At 51.0% G+C, this 16085-nt stretch overlaps 3 long non-coding RNA genes across 3 annotated transcripts; all 3 read right to left on the reverse strand.

Moving 5' to 3' along the window:
- Positions 1–5573: 5573 nt before the first annotated feature.
- On the reverse strand, positions 5574–12180 carry LOC137457910 (uncharacterized). Its single transcript, XR_010991483.1, has 3 exons — positions 12114–12180; positions 5797–5978; positions 5574–5675 (listed from the first exon to the last, which is right to left on the reverse strand). It is a non-coding gene; the product is annotated as an uncharacterized lncRNA (long non-coding RNA).
- On the reverse strand, positions 6699–8092 carry LOC137457909 (uncharacterized). Its single transcript, XR_010991482.1, has 4 exons — positions 7917–8092; positions 7686–7795; positions 6936–7117; positions 6699–6822 (listed from the first exon to the last, which is right to left on the reverse strand). It is a non-coding gene; the product is annotated as an uncharacterized lncRNA (long non-coding RNA).
- LOC137457911 (uncharacterized) lies at positions 9352–11374 on the reverse strand. The gene is made up of 3 exons (XR_010991484.1): positions 11316–11374; positions 11084–11193; positions 9352–9577 (listed from the first exon to the last, which is right to left on the reverse strand). It is a non-coding gene; the product is annotated as an uncharacterized lncRNA (long non-coding RNA).
- Positions 12181–16085: the final 3905 nt, after the last annotated feature.

Raw genomic sequence — 16085 nt, forward strand, 5'->3', positions numbered from 1 at the left:
CTTTTCTATTCTGTTGTGTTCCATGCTATTCTATTCTATTCTGCTCTGCTCCGTTCATTCCCTCCCATTCAGTACTACCTCCCAGGTAGTTCCCATTCATTCTAGTTAGTCAAGTCTAGTCTAGTCTAAACCATTCTATTCTATTCTATTCTATTCTATTCTATTCTATTCTATTCTATTCTATTCTATTCATTCCCTCGTTGTACTATCACTACATTACCTGTGAGAAGAGACCACCCCCAGCCTCTCCACAATGTCCTTTCAGGGAGCTGGGAAGTGCAGTGAGGTTCCCCCTCTGCCTCCTCTTCTCCAAACTAACCATCCACAGCTCCCTCAGTCCATCTCCATCACATTAGTTCACCAGGCCCTTCCCCAGCTTCCCTGCCCTCCTCTGCACTGGCTCCTACACCTCCAAAACTCTCCTCTATTGAGGTGCTAATGTGGCTCAAGGCCTCAACCAACCTGGCCTTGACCACCTCCATGAAGGGACTTACAGGTCCTGTAGGATGCTTGAACCCAAGCAGCAGCACCAAGTGCCTGCATCCCGCTCCTCATCTTCATGGTGGGGATGGCCTTGAGGAACTCTGGGTCCAGGCAGTTTTTGCTGGAAGCTGGGAAAAAAAACAACTTAGGAGAATGAGGAAATGAGATGGATGGAGGCCTGCCTAGCCTGGCTTGTGATGCTGAGCCCACTGCCACATCCACTCCCCCGGTCCCTGCTCTTACCCAGCTTCTTCTTGGCATCCGCAAAGGCTTCTCCGAGCTGAGCAGGGCATTGGGCTTGGGGAACTCGAAGGGGAAGGAGTGGGTGCCAACAGCTTAGGTAGTGCTAAGGTTCACTTTTTGGGGGAAGGCAATGCTGAAGGACAGAGATTGGCTCTTATGCTGCTATCCTGGTGCTGGTTACCTGGGACGAGACACCAGCCCCCACCTGGTTACAACCCAAATTCGGGCAGTTCTAGACAGCAATAAGGGGCTCCTCTGAACCTCCTCTTCTCTCAGCTAATCAACCCCAGCTCCCTCAGATTCTCCTCATAGAGCTGGTGTTCCAAACCCCTCACCAGATCTCTTGCCCTCCTCTGGACACGGTGACTTCATGATCTCAAAGGTCCTTGCCAACCTAGTTAGCTCTATTCTAGTCTAGTCTAGTCTAGACTACTCTACTCTATGCTATTCATTCACTCTTGGTTCTATCAGTTCATAACCTGTGAGAGGAGACCACCCACAAGCTCTCCACAGTGTCCTTTCAGGGAGCTGTGAAGAGCAGTGAGATTCCCCCTTCTGCCTCCTCTTCTCCAAACTAACCATCCACAGCTCTTTCAGTCGATCCCCACCAGATTTGCTCTCCAGGCCCTTCCCCAGCTTCCCTGCCCTCCTCTGCACTGGCTCCTGCACCTCCACAACTCTCCTATATTGAGGTGCCTACGTGGCTCAAGGTCTCAACCAACCTGGCCTTGACCACCTCCAGGAGGGGCTTGCAGGTCCTGTAGAATGCTTGAACCCAAGCACCAGCACCAAGTGCCTGCATCCCGCTCCTCATCTTCATGGTGGGGATGGCCTTGAGGAACTCTGGGTCCAGGCAGTTTTTGCTGGAAGATGGGAAAAAAAAACACATTAGAGAATGAGGAAGTGAGATGGATGGAGGCCTGCCTAGCCTGGCTTGTGATGCTGAGCCTACTGCCACATCCACTCCCCCGGCCCCTGCTCTTACCCAGCTTCTTCTTGGCATCCTCAAAGGCTTCTCCGAGCTGAGCAGGGCATTGGGCTTGGGGAACTGGAAGGGGAAGGACTGGATGCCATCAGATTTGGTGGTGCTGAGATCCACCTTGTAGGGGGAAGGCCATGCTGTAGGACAGGGATTGCTTCTTGCGCTGCTATCCTGGTGCTGGTTACCTGGGACAAGACACCAATGCCCACCTGGCTATAATCTCCATTCGGGTAGTTCTGGACAGCAATAAGGGGCTCCTCAGAGCCTCCTCTTCTCCAGGCTAATCAACCCCAGCTCCCTCAGATTCTCCTCATAGGGCTGGTGCCCCAAACCCCTCACCAGCTTTCAACCCCTTCTCTGGACACGATCACTTCAAGATCTCAAAGGTCTTTTCCAACCTGGTCTATTCTACTCCGTTCTATTCCATCCTATTCCATTCTATCCTATCCTATCCGATCCATTCCCTCTTGGTTCTATCACTTCATTTCCTCTAAGAAACCACCCCCAGCCTCTCCACAATGTCCTTTCAGGGAGCTGTGAAGAGCAGTGAGGTTCCTCCTCTGCCTCCTCTTCTCCAAACTAACCATCCACAGCTCCCTCAGTCCATCTCCATCACATTAGTTCACCAGGCCCTTCCCCAGCTTCCCTGCCCTCCTCTGCACCAGCTCCACCACCTCCACATCTCTGTACTATTGAGGTTCTAACGTGGCTCAAGGCCTCAACCAACCTGGCCTTGACCACCTCCAGGAGGGACTTGCAGGTCCTGTAGGATGCTTGAACGCAGGCATCAGCACAAAGTACCTGCATCCCGCTCCTCATCTTCATGGTGGGGATGGCCTTGAGGAACTCTGGGTCCAGGCAGTTTTTGCTGGAAGCTGGGAAAAAAACAACTTTGGAGAATGAGGAAGTGAGATGGATGGAGGCCTGCCTAGCCTGGCTTGTGATGCTGAGCCCACTGCCACATCCACTCCCCCGGTCCCTGCTCTTACCCAGCTTCTTCTTGGCATCCTCAAAGGCTTGCTCAAAGCAGAGCCTGGCATCGCATTGGAGAACTTGAAGGGGAAGGACTGGCTGCCATCAGATTTGGTGGTGCTGATCTCCACCTTGTAGGGGGAAGGCCATGCTGTAGGAAAGGGATTGCTTCCTGTGCTGCTATCGTGGTGCTGGTTACCTGAGAGAAGACACCAATGCCCACTTGCTTACAACCTACCTTCAGGCAGGTCAATACAGCAATTAGGGTTTCCTCTGAGCCTCCTCTTCTCCAGCTCCCTCAAATTCTCCTCACAGGGCTGGTGCTCCAAACCCCTCACCAGCTTTCCTGCCCTTCTCTGCACACAGTGACTTCAAGATCTCAAAGGTCTTTTCCAACCTGGTTACTTCTAGTCTAGTCTATTCTTTTCTATTCTGTTGTGTTCCATGCTATTCTATTCTATTCTGCTCTGCTCCGTTCATTCCCTCCCATTCAGTACTACCTCCCAGGTAGTTCCCATTCATTCTAGTTAGTCAAGTCTAGTCTAGTCTAAACCATTCTATTCTATTCTATTCTATTCTATTCTATTCTATTCTATTCTATTCTATTCTATTCATTCCCTCTTTGTACTATCACTACATCATCTGTGAGAGGAGACAACCCCCAGCCTCTCCACAACATCCTTTCAGGGAGCTGGGAAGTGCAGTGAGGTTCCCCCTCTGCCTCCTCTTCTCCAAACTAACCATCCACAGCTCCCTCAGTCCATCTCCATCACATTAGCTCACCAGGCCCCTCCCCAGCTTCCCTGCCCTCCTCTGCACCGGCTCCTGAACCTCCACACCTCTCCTCTATTGAGGTTCTAAGGTGGCTCAAGGCCTCAACCATCCTGGCCTTGACCACCTCAAGGGAGGGACTTGCAGGTCCTGTAGGATGCTTGAACCCAAGCACCAGCACAAAGTACCTGCATCCCGCTCCTCATCTTCATGGTGAGGATGGCCTTGAGGAACTCTGGGTCCAGGCAGTTTTTGCTGGAAGCTGGGAAAAAACCAACTTTGGAGAATGAGGAAATGAGATGGATGGAGGCCTGCCTAGCCTGGCTTGTGATGCTGAGCCCACTGCCACATCCACTCCCCCGGTCCCTGCTCTTACCCAGCTTCTTCTTGGCATCCGCAAAGGCTTCTCCGAGCTGAGAAGGGCATTGGGCTTGGGGAACTGGAAGGGGAAGGTCTGGATGCCATCAGATTTGGTGGTGCTGAGATCCACCTTGTAGGGGGAAGGCCATTCTGTAGGACAGGGATTGATTCTTCTGCTGCTATCCTGGTGTTGGTTACCTGGGACAAGACACCAATGCCCACCTGCCTATAATCTCCCTTCAGGCAGGTCTAGACAGAAATAAGGGGCTCCTCAGAGCCTCCCCTTCTGCAGGTTAATCAACCCCAGCTGCCTCAGATTCTCCTCATAGGGCTGGTGCTCCGAACCCCTCACCAGCTTTTTTCCCCTTCTCTGGACAAGATCACTTCAAGATCTCAAAGGTCTTTTCCAACCTGGTCTATTCTATTCTATTCTATTCTATTCTATTCTATTCTATTCTATTCTATTCTATTCTATTCTATTCTATTCTATTCTATTCTATTCTATTCTATTCTATTCTATCCTATCCTATCCTATCCTATCCTATCCTATCCTTTCCTATCCTATCCTATCCTATCCTATCCTATCCTATCCTATCCTATTCATACCCTCTTGGGTCTATCACGGTTTCCTCTGAGCCTCCTCTTCTCCAGGCTAATCAACCCCAGCTCCCTCAAATTCTCCTCATAGTGCTGGTGCTCCAAACCCCTCACCAGCTTTCCTGCCCTTCTCTGCACACAGTGACTTCAAGATCTCAAAGGTCTTTTCCAACCTGGTTACTTCTGGTCTAGTCTATTCTTTTCTATTCTGTTGTGTTCCATTGTATTCTATTCTATTCTGCTCTGTTCTTCCCTCCCATTCAGTACTACCTCCCAGGTAGTTCCCATTCATTCTAGTTAGTCAAGTCTAGTCTAGTCTAAACCATTCTATTCTATTCTATTCTATTCTATTCTATTCTATTCTATTCTATTCTATTCTATTCTATTCTACCCTACAATACCCTACCCTACCCTACCCTACCCTGTTCATTCCTTATTGGTTCTATCACTTCATTACCTGTAAGAAACTACCCCCAACCTCTCCACAATGTCCTTTCAGGTAGCTGTGAGGAGCAGTAAGATCCCTCCTCCACCTGCTCTTCTCCAAACTAACCATCCACAGCTCCCTCAGTCAATACCCATCAGATTTATTCTCCTCCTCTTCTCTCGGCTAAGAACCCCCAGCTCCCTCAGGCTCTCCTCAAGGGCCTGTGCTCTGAAGCCCTCACCAGCTCTCTTGCCCTTATCGAGACACATTGATTTCATGATCTCAAAGGTCTTTTCCAACCAGGTTAGTTCTAGTCTAGTCAAGTCTGGTCTGGTCTAAACTATTCTATTCTATTCTATTCTATTCTATTCTATTCTATTCTATTCTATTCTATTCTATTCTATTCTATTCTATTCTCTATTCTATTCATTCCCTCTTTGTACTATCACTTCATCACCTGTGAGAAGAGACCACCCCCAGCCTCTCCACAGTGTCCTTTCAGGGAGCTGTGAAGAGCAGTGAGCTTCCCCCTCTGCCTCCTCTTCTCCAAACTAACCATCCACAGCTCCCTCAGTCCATCTCCATCACATTAGTTCACCAGGCCCTTCCCCAGTTTCCCTGCCCTCCTCTGCACTGGCTCCTGCACCTCCACATCTCTCCTCTATTGACGTTCTAAGGTGGCTCAAGGCCTCAACCATCCTGGCCTTGAACACCTCCAGGAGGGACTTGCAGGTCCTGTAGGATGCTTGAACACAAGCACCAGCACCAAGTGCCTGCATCCCGCTCCTCATCTTCATGGTGGGGATGGCCTTGAGGAACTCTGGGTCCAGGCAGTTTTTGCTGGAAGATGGGAAAAAACCAACTTTGGAGGATGAGGAAGTGAGATGGATGGAGGCCTGCCTAGCCTGGCTTGTGATGCTGAGCCCACTGCCACATCCACTCCCCCGGTCCCTGCTCTTACCCAGCTTCTTCTTGGCATCCTCAAAGGCTTCTCCAATCTGAGCAGGGCATTGGGCTTGGGGAACTCGAAGGGGAAGGACTGGATGTCAACATCTTAGGTAGTGCTGAGATGCACCTGGTTGGGGGAAGGCCATGCTGAAGGACAGAGATTGGCTCTTGTGCTGCTGTCCTGGTGGTGGTTACCTGGGACATGACACCAATGCCCACCTGCCTATAATCTCCCTTCGGGTAGTTCTGAACAGCAATAAGGGGCTCCTGAGAGCCTCCTCTTCCCCAGGCTAATCAACTCCAGCTCCCTCAAATTCTCCTCATAGAGCTGGTGCTCCAAACCCCTCACCAGCTTTCCTGCCCTTCTCTGCACACAGTGACTTCAAGATCTCAAAGGTCTTTTCCAACCTGGTTACTTCTAGTCTAGTCTATTCTTTTCTATTCTGTTGTCTTCCATTCTATTCTTTTCTATTCTGTTGTGTTCCATGCTATTCTTTTCTATTCTGCTCTGCTCTGCTCCATTCATTCCCTCCCATTCAGTACTACCTGCAAGGTAGTTCCCTTTTATTCTACTTTGTCAAGTCTAGTCTAGTCTAAACCATTCTATTCTATTCTACTCATTCATTCATTGTACTATCACTTCATCACCTGTGAGAGGAGACAACCCCCAGCCTCTCCACAATGTCCTTTCAGGGAGCTGTGAAGAGCAGTGAGGATCCCCCTCTGCCTCCTCTTCTCCAAACTAACCATCCACAGCTCCCTCAGTCCATCTCCATCACATTAGTTCACCAGGCCCTTCCCCAGCTTCCCTGCCCTCCTCTGCACCAGCTCCACCACCTCTACATATCTCCTATATTGAGGTGTCTATGTGGCTCAAGGCCTCAACCAACCTGGCCTTGACCACCTCCTGGAAGGGACTTGCAGGTCCTGTAGGATGCTTGAACCCAAGCACCAGCACCAAGTGCCTGCATCCCGCTCCTCATCTTCATGGTGGGGATGGCCTCCAGAAACTCTGGGTCCAGGCAGTTTTTGCTGGAAGCTGGGAAAAAAAAACATTGGAGAATAAGGAAGTGAGATGGATGGAGGCCTGCCTAGCCTGGCTTGTGATGCTGAGCCCACTGCCACATCCACTCCCCCGGTCCCTGCTCTTACCCAGCTTCTTCTCGGCATCCTCAAAGGCTTCTCCGAGCTGAGCAGGGCATTGGGCTTGGGGAACTGAAAGATGAAGGAGTGGGTGCCAACAGCTTAGGTAGTGCTGAGCTGCACCTTGTTGGGGGAAGGCCATGCTGAAGGACAGGGATTGCTTCTTGGGCTGCTATCCTGGTGCTGGTTACCTGGGAAAATACATCAATGCCCACCTGGCTATAATCTCCCTTGAGGCAGGTCTAGATCAGCAATAAGGGGCTCCCATGAGCCTCCTCTTCTCCAGTCTAATCTACCCCAGCTCCTTCAGATTCTCCTCATAGAGCTGGTGCTCCAAACCCCTCACCAGAGTTCTTCCCCTCGTCTGGACACGGAGACTTCATGATCTCAAAGGTCTTTTCCAACCTGGTTAGCTCTAGTCTAGTCTAGTCTAGTCTAGTGAACTCTATTCTATTCATTCCCTCTTGGTTCTATCACTTCATAACGTGTGAGAAGAGACTACCCCCAAGCTCTCCACAGTGTCCTTTCAGGGAGCTGTGAAGAGCAGTGAGGTTCCCCCCCTGCCTTCTCTTCTCCAAACTAACCATCCACAGCTCCCTCAGTTGATCCCCATAAGATTTATTCTCCACACCCTTCCCCAGCTTCCCTGCCCTCCTCTGCACTGGCTCCTACACCTCCACAACTCTCCTCTATTGAGGTGCTAAGGTGGCTCAAGGCCTCACCCAACCTGGCCTTGACCACCTCCAGGGAGGGACTTACAGGTCCTGTAGGATGCTTGAACCCAAGCACCAGCACCAAGTGCCTGCATCCCGCTCCTCATCTTCATGGTGGGGATGGCCTTGAGGAACTCTGGGTCCAGGCAGTTTTTGCTGGAAGATGGGAAAAACAATACATTGGAGAATGAGGAAGTGAGATGGATGGAGGCCTGCCTAGCCTGGCTTGTGATGCTGAGCCCACTGCCATATCCACTCCCCCGGCCCTTGCTCTTACCCAGCTTCTTCTTGGCATCCTCAAAGGCTTGCTCAAAGCAGAGCCTGGCATCGCATTGGATTACTTGAAGGGGAAGGACTGGCTGCCATCAGATTTGGTGGTGCTGAGCTGCACCTTGTAGGGGGAAGGCCATGCTGAAGGAAAGGGATTGCTTCCTGTGCTGCTATCCTGGTGCTGGTTACCTGGGAGAAGACACCAATGCCCACTTGCTTACAACCTCCCTTCAGGCAGGTCAATACAGCAATAAGGGTTTCCTCTGAGCCTCCTCTTCTCCAGCTCCCTCAAATTCTCCTCACAGGGCTGGTGCTCCAAACACCTCACCAGCTTTCTTGCCCTTCTCTGCACACGGTGACTTCAAGATCTCAAAGGTCTTTTCCAACTTGGTCTGGTCTATTCTATTCTATTCTATTCTATCCTATCCTATCCTATCCTATCCTATCCTATCCTATCCTATCCTATCCTATCCTATCCTATCCTATCCTATTCTATCCATTCCCTCTCGGGTCTATCAGGGTTTCCTCTGAGCCTCCTCTTCTCCAGGCTAATCAACTCCAGCTCCCTCAAATTCTCCTCATAGTGCTGGTGCTCCAAACCCCTCACCAGCTTTCCTGCCCTTCTCTGCACACAGTGACTTCAAGATCTCACAGGTCTTTTCCAACCTGGTTACTTCTAGTCTAGTCTATTCTTTTCTATTCTGTTGTCTTCCATTCTATTCTTTTCTATTCTGTTGTGTTCCATGCTATTCTATTCTATTCTGCTCTGCTCCGTTCATTCCCTCCCATTCAGTACTACCTCCCAGGTAGTTCCCATTCATTCCAGTTAGTCAAGTCTAGTCTAGTCTAAACCATTCTATTCTATTCTATTCTATTCTATTCTATAATATTCTATTCTATTCATTCCCTCTTTGTACTATCACTACATCATCTGTGAGAGGAGACAACCCCCAGCCTCTCCACAACGTCCTTTCAGGGAGCTGGGAAGTGCAGTGAGGTTCCCCCTCTGCCTCCTCTTCTCCAAACTAACCATCCACAGCTCCCTCATTCCATCTCCATCACATTAGTTCACCAGGCCCTTCCCCAGCTTCCCTGCCCTCCTCTGCACTGGCTCCTGAACCTCCACATCTCTCCTCTATTGAGGTTCTAAGGTGGCTCAAGGCCTCAACCATCCTGGCCTTGACCACCTCAAGGGAGGGACTTGCAGGTCCTGTAGGATGCTTGAACCCAAGCACCAGCACAAAGTACCTGCATCCCGCTCCTCATCTTCATGGTGAGGATGGCCTTGAGGAACTCTGGGTCCAGGCAGTTTTTGCTGGAAGCTGGGAAAAAAACAACTTTGGAGAATGAGGAAATGAGATGGATGGAGGCCTGCCTAGCCTGGCTTGTGATGCTGAGCCCACTGCCACATCCACTCCCCCGGCCCCTGCTCTTACCCAGCTTCTTCTTGGCATCCTCAAAGGCTTCTCCGAGCTGAGCAGGGCATTGGGCTTGGGGAACTCGAAGGGGAAGGAGTGGGTGCCATCAGCTTAGGTAGAGCTGAGATGCACCTGGTTGGGGGAAGGCCATGCTGAAGGACAGGTGAAGCCCCAAAACAGATAGCTTTCGAGAATGTGAAGCAATGAGCACAAACCACATAGAGTAATAAATCAGCTGAGGCCTGGGACACTGTGACACAAAAAAGAGATAAGTGATAAGGGCTGACGAAGTGAGCATGATTCAGAACCAGAAAGGTCAAACTGACCCTAACAGCCTTGTCCAGTCAGTAAAACTAAGCCAGGCACACCGGGAATTGACCAAATTAGGAAAGGGTTCAAAAGTTCAAGAGAGGAAGACTCATCAAAAGTCCCCTGCCCATGATGAAGGCCACCGGATTGACCACCAAGAGGATCCTCAAAAGAGATGTCCCCGCCCACGCTCCGCCTACACCACGCCTCTTATGAATATGTATACAGAGATATGATTATGTATGTGATCTGATGCAATACTATGTCCAAAACTGTATAAAAGATATGCTTTTGTTACGGGAAAGGGAGAAATCCATTTAGTGATTTCTCAAACGCGTTGCTAATAAAATACCTCCTGTCTATCTGACTTAAACTGAGTCTCTTAGGCAGTTATTCTTGCCTTTTGGGGCAAAATTCGGCATCACAGGGATTGCATCTTGTGCTGCTATCCTGGTGCTGGTCACCTGCGAGAAGACACCAATGCCCACCTGGCTATAATCTCCCTTCGGGTAGCTCTGAACAGCAATAAGGGGCTCCTCTGAGCCTCCTCTTCTCCAGGCTAATCAAGCCCAGCTCCCTCAGAGTCTCCTCATAGAGCTGGTGCTCTATGGTGCTGGAGGGATGGAGGCCTTGCCTATTCCGGCTTGTGATGCTGAGCCCACTGCCACATCCACTCCCCCGGTCCCTGCTCTTACCCAGCTTCTTCTTGGCATCCTCAAAGCCTTCTCCGAGCTGAGCAGGGCATTGGGCTTGGGGAACTCGAAGGGGAAGGAGTGGGTCCCAATAGCTTAGGTAGTGCTAAGGTTCACTTTTTGGGGGAAGGCAATGCTGTAGGACAGAGATTGGCTCTTATGCTGCTATCCTGGTGCTGGTTACCTGGGACGAGACACCAGCCCCCACCTGGTTACAACCCAAATTCGGGCAGTTCTAGACAGCAATAAGGGGCTCCTCTGAACCTCCTCTTCTCTCGGCTAATCAACCCCAGCTCCCTCAGATTCTCCTCATAGAGCTGGTGTTCCAAACCCCTCACCAGATTTCTTGCCCTCCTCTGGACACGGTGACTTCATGATCTCAAAGGTCCTTGCCAACCTCGTTAGCTCTATTCTAGTCTAGTCTAGTCTAGACTACTCTGCTCTATTCTATTCATTCACTCTTGGTTCTATCAGTTCATAACCTGTGAGAAGAGACCACCCCCAACATCTCCACAATGTCATTTCAGGTAGCTGTGAAGAGCAGTGAGGTCCCTCCTCCGCCTCCTCTTCTCCAAACTAACCATCCACAGCTCCCTCAGTCGATCCCCTCCAGATTTGTTCTCCAGGCCCTTCCCCAGCTTCCCTGCCCTCCTCTGCACCAGCTCCTGCACCTCCACATCTCTCCTCCATTGAGGTGCCTATGTGGCTCAAGGCCTCAACCAACCTGGCCTTGACCACCTCCAGGAGGGACTTACAGGTCCTGTAGGATGCTTGAACCCAAGCAGCAGCACCAAGTGCCTGCATCCCGCTCCTCATCTTCATGGTGGGGATGGCCTTGAGGAACTCTGGGTCCAGGCAGTTTTTGCTGGAAGATGGGAAAAAAAACCACATTGGAGAATGAGGAAGTGAGATGGATGGAGGCCTGCCTAGCCTGGCTTGTGATGCTGAGCCTACTGCCACATCCACTCCCCCAGTACCTGCTCTTACCCAGCTTCTTCCTGGCATCCGCAAAGGCTTCTCCGAGCTGAGCAGGGCATTGGGCTTGGGGAACTGGAAGGGGAAGGACTGGATGCCATCAGATTTGGTGGTGCTGAGATCCACCTTGTAGGGGGAAGGCCATGCTGCAGGACAGGGATTGCTTCTTGCGCTGCTATCCTGGTGCTGGTTACCTGGGACAAGACACCAATGCCCACCTGCCTATAATCTCCATTCGGGTAGTTCTGGACAGCAATAAGGGGCTCCTCAGAGCCTCCTCTTCTCCAGGCTAATCAACCCCAGCTCTCTCAGAGTCTCCTCACAGGGCTGGTGCCCCAAACCCCTCACCAGCTTTCAACCCCTTCTCTGGACAAGATCACTTCAAGATCTCAAAGGTCTTTTCCAACCTGGTCTATTCTACTCCGTTCTATTCCATCCTATTCCATTCTATCCTATCCTATCCGATCCATTCCCTCTTGGTTCTATCACTTCATTTCCTCTAAGAAACCACCCTCAGCCTCTCCACAATGTCCTTTCAGGGAGCTGTGAAGAGCAGTGAGGTTCCTCCTCTGCCTCCTCTTCTCCAAACTAACCCTCCACAGCTCCCTCAGTCCATCTCCATCACCTTAGTTCACCAGGCCCTTCCCCAGCTTCCCTGCCTTCCTCTGCACCGGCTCCTGAACCTCCACATCTCTCCTCTATTGAGGTTCTAAGGTGGCTCAAGGCCTCAACCATCCTGGCCTTGACCACCTCCAGGAGGGACTTGCAGGTCCTGTAGGATGCTTGAACCCAAGCACCAGCACAAAGTACCTGCATCCCGCTCCTCATCTTCATGGTGGGGATGGCCTTGAGGAACTCTGGGTCCAGGCAGTTTTTGCTGGAAGATGGGAAAAAAAACCACATTGGAGAATGAGGAAGTGAGATGGATGGAGGCCTGACTAGCCTGGCTTGTGATGCTGAGCCCTCTGCCACATCCACTCCCCCGGCCCCTGCTCTTACCCAGCTTCATCTTGGCATCCTCAAAGGCTTGCTCAAAGCAGAGCCTGGCATCGCATTGGAGAACTTGAAGGGGAAGGACTGGCTGCCATCAGATTTGGTGGTGCTGAGCTCCACCTTGAAGGGGGAAGGCCATGCTGAAGGAAAGGGATTGCTTTCTGTGCTGCTATCCTGGTGCTGGTTACCTGAGAGAAGACACCAATGCCCACTTGCTTACAACCTCCCTTCAGGCAGGTCAAGACAGCAATAAGGGTTTCCTCTGAGCCTCCTCTTCTCCAGGCTAATCAACTCCAGCTCCCTCAAATTCTCCTCACAGGGCTGGTGCTCCAAAACCCTCACCAGCTTTCTTGCCCTTCTCTGCACACGGTGACTTCAAGATCTCAAAGGTCTTTTCCAACCTGGTTACTTCTAGTCTAGTCTATTCTTTTCTATTCTGTTGTCTTCCATTCTATTCTTTTCTATTCTGTTGTGTTCCATGCTATTCTATTCTATTCTGCTCTGCTCCGTTCATTCCCTCCCATTCAGTACTACCTCCCAGGTAGTTCCCATTCATTCTAGTTAGTCAAGTCTAGTCTAGTCTAAACCATTCTATTCTATTCCATTCCATTCCATTCTATTCTATTCTATTCTATTCTATTCTATTCTATTCTATTCTATTCTATTCTATTCTATTCTATTCTATTCTATTCTATTCTATTCTATTCTATTCATTCCCTCTTTGTACTATCACTACATCATCTGTGAGAGGAGACAACCCCCAGCCTCTCCACAACGTCCTTTCAGGGAGCTGGGAAGTGCAGTGAGGTTCCCCCTCTGCCTCCTCTTCTCCAAACTAACCATCCACAGCTCCCTCAGTCCATCTCCATCACATTAGTTCACCAGGCCCTTCCCCAGCTTCCCTGCCTTCCTCTGCACCGGCTCCTGAACCTCCACATCTCTCCTCTATTGAGGTTCTAAGGTGGCTCAAGGCCTCAACCATCCTGGCCTTGACCACCTCAAGGGAGGGACTTGCAGGTCCTGTAGGATGCTTGAACCCAAGCACCAGCACAAAGTACCTGCATCCCGCTCCTCATCTTGATGGTGGGGATGGCCTTGAGGAACTCTGGGTCCAGGCAGTTTTTGCTGGAAGATGGGAAAAAAAACAACTTTGGAGAATGAGGAAATGAGATGGATGGAGGCCTGCCTAGCCTGGCTTGTGATGCTGAGCCCACTGCCACATCCACTCCCCCGGTCCCTGCTCTTACCCAGCTTCTTCTTGGCATCCGCAACGGCTTCTCCGAGCTGAGCAGGGCATTGGGCTTGGGGAACTCGAAGGGGAAGGAGTGGGTGCCAACAGCTTAGGTAGAGCTGAGATGCACCTGGTTGGGGGAAGGCCATGCTGAAGGACAGGGATTGCATCTTGTGCTGCTATCCTGGTGCTGGTTACCTGCGAGAAGACACCAATGCCCACCTGGCTATAATCTCCCTTCAGGTAGTTCTGAACAGCAATAAGGGGCTCCTCTGAGCCTCCTCTTCTCCAGGCTAATCAACCCCAGCTCCCTCAGAGTCTCCTCATAGAGCTGCTGCTCTATGGTGCTGGAGGGATGGAGGCCTTGCCTATTCTGGCTTGTGATGCTGAGCCCACTGCCACATCCACTCACGCGGTCCCCGCTCTTACCCAGCTTCTTCTTGGCATCCTCAAAGCCTTCTCCGAGCTGAGCAGGGCATTGGGCTTGGGGAACTCGAAGGGGAAGGAGTGGGTCCCAATAGCTTAGGTAGTGCTAAGATTCACTTTTTGGGGGAAGGCAATGCTGAAGGACAGAGATTGGTTCTTATGCTGCTATCCTGGTGCTGGTTACCTGGGACGAGACACCAGCCCCCACCTGGTTACAACCCAAATTCGGGCAGTTCTAGACAGCAATAAGGGGCTCCTCTGAACCTCCTCTTCTCTCAGCTAATCAACCCCAGCTCCCTCAGATTCTCCTCATAGAGCTGGTGTTCCAAAACCCTCACCAGATTTCTTGCCCTCCTCTGGACACGGTGACTTCATGATCTCAAAGGTCCTTGCCAACCTAGTTAGCTCTATTCTAGTCTAGTCTAGTCTAGACTACTCTGCTCTATGCTATTCATTCACTCTTGGTTCTATCAGTTCATAACCTGTGAGAAGAGACCACCCCCAACATCTCCACAATGTCATTTCAGGTAGCTGTGAAGAGCAGTGAGGTCCCTCCTCCACCTCCTCTTCTCCAAACTAACCATCCACAGCTCCCTCAGTCAATCCCCATCAGATTTATTCTCCTCCTCTTCTCTCGGCTAAGAACCCCCAGCTCCCTCAGATTCTCCTCAAGGGCCTGTGCTCTGAAGCCCTCACCAGCTCTCTTGCCCTTATCGGGACACATTGATTTCATGATCTCAAAGGTCTTTTTCAATCTGGTTAGTTCTGGTCTAGTCTAAACCATTCTATTCTATTCTATTAATTCCCTCCTCATACTATCACTTCATTACCTGTGAGAAGAGACCACCCCCAAGCTCTCCACAGTGTCCTTTCAGGGAGCTGTGAAGAGCAGTGAGGTTCCCCCTCTGCCTCCTCTTCTCCAAACTAACCATCCACAGCTCCCTCAGTCCATCTCCATCACATTAGTTCACCAGGCCCTTCCCCAGCTTCCCTGCCCTCCTCTGCACTGGCTACTGCACCTCCACATCTCTCCTCCATTGAGGTGCCTACGTGGCTCAAGGCCTCAACCAACCTGGCCTTGACCACCTCCAGGAGGGACTTACAGGTCCTGTAGGATGCTTGAACCCAAGCACCAGCACCAAGTGCCTGCATCCCGCTCCTCATCTTCATGGTGGGGATGGCCTTGAGGAACTCTGGGTCCAGGCAGTTTTTGCTGGAAGATGGGAAAAAAAACCACATTGGAGAATGAGGAAGTGAGATGGATGGAGGCCTGCCTAGCCTGGCTTGTGATGCTGAGCCTACTGCCACATCCACTCCCCCGGCCCCTGCTCTTACCCAGCTTCTTCTTGGCATCCTCAAAGGCTTCTCCGAGCTGAGCAGGGCATTGGGCTTGGGGAACTGGAAGGGGAAGGACTGGATGCCATCAGATTTGGTGGTGCTGAGATCCACCTTGTAGGGGGAAGGCCATGCTGCAGGACAGGGATTGCTTCTTGCGCTGCTATCCTGGTGCTGATTACCTGGGACAAGACACCAATGCCCACCTGCCTATAATCTCCAATCGGGTAGTTCTGGACAGCAATAAGGGGCTCCTCAGAGCCTCCTCTTCTCCAGGCTAATCAACCCCAGCTCCCTCAGTTTCTCCTCATAGGGCTGGTGCCCCAAACCCCTCACCAGCTTTCAACCCCTTCTCTGGACAAGATCACTTCAAGATCTCAAAGGTCTTTTCCAACCTGGTCTATTCTACTCCGTTCTATTCCATCCTATTCCATTCTATCCTATCCTATCCGATCCATTCCCTCTTGGTTCTATCACTTCATTTCCTCTAAGAAACCACCCCCAGCCTCTCCACAATGTCCTTTCAGGGAGCTGGGAAGAGCAGTGAGGTTCCTCCTCTGCCTCCTCTTCTCCAAACTAACCATCCACAGCTCCCTCAGTCCATCTCCATCACATTAGTTCACCAGGCCCTTCCCCAGCTTCCCTGCCCTCCTCTGCACCAGCTCCACCACCTCCACATCTCTCCTCTTTTGACGTTCTAAGGTGGCTCAAGGCCTCAACAAACCTGGCCTTGACCACCTCCAGGAGGGACATGCAGGTCCTGTAGGATGCTTGAACCCAGGCATCAGCACCAAGTA

Source organism: Melanerpes formicivorus, unplaced genomic scaffold (genome assembly GCF_026170545.1).
Source record: "Melanerpes formicivorus ecotype bairdi unplaced genomic scaffold, bMelFor1.0.p_v2 SCAF_209, whole genome shotgun sequence".
Lineage (NCBI taxonomy): Eukaryota > Metazoa > Chordata > Aves > Piciformes > Picidae > Melanerpes > Melanerpes formicivorus.